This window comes from Octopus bimaculoides, chromosome 6, assembly GCF_001194135.2.
Source record: "Octopus bimaculoides isolate UCB-OBI-ISO-001 chromosome 6, ASM119413v2, whole genome shotgun sequence".
Lineage (NCBI taxonomy): Eukaryota > Metazoa > Mollusca > Cephalopoda > Octopoda > Octopodidae > Octopus > Octopus bimaculoides.
In genome coordinates this window covers 54,140,122-54,144,161 of record NC_068986.1, presented here as the reverse complement: position 1 = coordinate 54,144,161, position 4,040 = coordinate 54,140,122, and positions in this window count along the sequence as shown.

The following is a 4,040-nucleotide window of genomic DNA, read 5'->3' as shown; positions in this document are numbered from 1 at the left end:
TATATATATAAAGATAGTGACTCCGTGACCCGGAAATAACTAAAACGTAACACCCCTAACAGGGGAGAAAAACAACAATTAGGAAAAGAACACAAAGGAGTCGAACACAAAAGTACGTTCGCTCAGTTAAGGGCAGGGGTGAATGGAGAGGGGAGGAAATTTCGGTCTATTTTGTGTGGTGATTTGTTTTGTTGTTTTTTATTATTTTCTTTTATTCTATTTGTTCTTTTTATTCATCCTGGCCCCGTTTTCCACCATCTTTTTAATACGCATTGTGGTTGACTTTTTGTTTTGTTAGATGTATGAGCCGTCATATGCCCCGGGAACCATACTTAAATGAGACATAATTACAGCTAAACCGCTCTCTAACCCGCCCCAACCCGCTGGTGGTAATAATAATAATAATAATAATAATAACAATAATAATAATAATAATAATAATAACAATAATAATAATAATAATAATAATAACAATAATAGTAATAATAATAATAATAATAATAACAATAATAATAATAATAATAATAATAATAACAATAATAGTAATAATAATAATAATAATAATAATAATAATAATTACACATTCTTTATTTGCCACAAGGACAAATATGGTTTTAAGAAAGACTTAAAGTAAGGACATTTTTTTTAATAAGAGAACATGATTTATAAGACGAAATGAACTAAAGATAGAAATTTTTCTTTTCCTTTTTCTGTTATTGCATTTGTCTTTGATTATTATGAAAAGTCTGCTGAGGAAATTCTCTGCAATATATTACAGGTACATGAAGCCATGAACCTAAGAATGACAAACGGCAAACGAAAAACTTTTTAAAAAAGCATTTTTTTTCCTAATATCTCGACTCAGAATCTTAAGATTCATGAACTTGTCAAGATTTCTGCTAAAAATATACAATCAAAGACACAGTAGTTATAAAGATTGCGAATTAAACGGTTATTTCTAAAGAAATTTTCCTTTCCTCCTTATTCTCATCATCCGCTTCATCATCATTATCATCATTATCATCATTATCATCATCATGTTATCATCCTCATCATCATCATGTTATCATCATGTTATCACCCTCTTCATGTTATCATCCTCATCATGTTATCATCATGTTTATTATCATAATCATCATGTTATCATCATGAGATCATCCTCATCATTATCATCATCATTATCATCATCTTGTCATCATCATCATCCTCATCATCATCATCATCTTGTCATCATCATCATCTTGTCATCATCATCATCATCATCATCATCATCATCATTATCATCATCATCATCCTCGCCATCATCATCTTCATCTTTATCTCCATCAAGGACAGCAATGACAGCATCCACAAGCAGTCACAACAATACTTGAAAGGTAAACAATGGTGTAAATTATCATCACCACCATCATCATCCTCATCATCCTCATCATCATCATCATCATCAGCGGCAGCAGGGGCAACACCAGGCACGACGGCTGGAGAGGCAACAGGTGCGGCAGCGGTAGCGGCAGCAGGAAGTGCAGCGGCAGCAGGAAGTGCAGCGGCAGCAACGGCGGCAACAGTAGCATCATCATCCTCAACAACAACAGCCCCAAAACAGCACTGTCCATCCTTGCATTGATAGAAGCCGTCATCACTATCATCACAATCATCATCGTTATATTTAGTAAGAACACAACAATAGGAACAACCAAGACGGTAAGAGCAGCCACGGTTGTCTTTGATGAAGCAACAATATTTTGATGCATAACGAAACAAAATCAACAATAACACCAACCATATCCACAAGTGAATGACAGCGAGTCACTAGACATGCCAGAAATATCAGTCAAAAATCACTCTCTCTCTCTCTCTCTCTCTCTCTCTCTCTCTCTCTCACACACACACACACACACACACACACATACACACGCATACACACATACATACATATATACTTACATACATACACCTTCCTTTCCTCCCATCACCTACCTCCTCTTACCAAGTACACGATACCCTCATAGCTAGATTGAATAAGTCCAGCAATACACCACCAAACAGTTACCATAACCTTCTTTTTGAAGCGCTCGGGTTTAGGAAAGGTATTCGGTGCTTCATTTTGGTCCAACCGCTGCGAAGAACATTTATTATTATTGTACAAAATCCACTCTTCATCGCAAGTTACAAAACTTTCGAGAAATTGATTGGTCTGTTCACGGAGAAGCGATGAGCAAATTTCATATCTGTGCATTTTCTTATTTTCATTCAAATCGTGTGGTACTCATCTGCCGAGCTTTTTTGATTTTCTGATCGTGTGCAAATGGTTGCAAGCAGTTTCTGGCTAGGTTGAAGTGTTTTTGTCAGTTCTCGAGTAGTTTTACGTGTATCTTCCTCAACGACGGTCTTCAATTGACCGTCATCGATGACAGATGGGCGTCCACTATGCTCACGATCTTCAAGACTCAGGTTTCCATTGCGAAATCGTTTAAATCATTTTCGAGTTGACCGCTCATTGGTCATTTCCTCACCAAATGTTTCGTTGGTTTTTTTTATTGCCTATTTCAGGTGCACGTAGAGGAGACAATACAATATGATCTGGGGATCATATACATCAAATGGAAATAAAAATTTTAAATGACAAAATGAAAAATCGAATGGGACACAAAAGACAAATACATACAATGAAGGACAAATGAGGTTGAAAAGACAGGTATGCTCCGACCCCACGAACCCTGTTTTCTCTACCGACACCTTTGGTAATCTCTATGACGTGCTCAGTCAGGGCATTTCACTCCCAACATACATGCTAAAAGGGACTTATTGAGTTTCCAGTAGCCGGATCCCTTACTACATAATTTATCAAGGTACAGTTTACAAGTGATCATTTTGTGGTCGCTGTAACTGACCAGGTGATATTGTGGATATGTAACTCTATCTTTATCTAGTTTTCTAATAAAAATCTTGTCTATGTAAGACCTAGAAGACCCGTCGCTATTTGACCATGTCTACAATGGAGCGTCCGGCAATTCTAGTCTGTAGGATCTAGTCTGTAGTCTACTAGCTGAAAGCGACTTAGTAGATCCCGGAAGGTCTCCTATCAGTATCTGAGCCAACACTATCTGAGCCAACACTATCTACGCGCGCATCGATGCTAGTGTTAAAGTCTCCTAACACAGCTAATGAACGTGATGTGCCTAGAAACTTCTCCAAATCTCGGTAATAATCAGTCTGATTCAAACTGAGTGCATAAACAGCCACCAGCCTGACTTCCTTACCTCAACTGAAATGTCTAAAACGACTAGCCTACCTTCTGGATCAGAAAAAATTAACTTTTTCTCTGAAACTCGGTTTCTTTTAAGCAGGACCAACACCCCAACCCCCCGGCCGGCCGGCCGGCCTGGAGAAATGAATTTCTCGTAGCCTTTCAGGAGCGGGAGCAGATCTCTTGGCCCTTTTAATAGAGTTTCAGTAGCAACAATAGCTACTGACGTCATTTAGGAAACATCCTTGTTTCCAGCTCGACGCCAAGCCACGCACACTTATGCATCCTACGTGAACAGCCATAAAACAAAGTGCCACACAGTTGGACTGATTCCAGAACCATGTGTTTGCGAAGCACACACATATACATTCACATACTACACACGTACACCTTTTGCATATGCTCAAACACAGCAACACACACTTTTATACACATGCATCTACCTATTCACACATACTCACACATAGGTATGGAGAGATAGAAAGAGAGAGAGAGAGAGAGAGAGAGAGAGAGAGAGAGAGAGAGAGGTGGGGTGAGGGCTCTGTCGATTATATTGCAGAATATCAATGAAACATTTGAAAAGTTTCTATACGAAATATGAAAACCAAATATCCCGACAGCTTCTTTTCTGTTTATATATATATATATATATATATATATACAGACAGCCATTTGGTGAGGTGGGGGCAAGAAAAGAATTACCATCCTCAAGTATAATGTATATATATTGATTTCAAATTTTGGTACAAAGTCAGCAAGTATATATATATATATGTATATATATATATATATA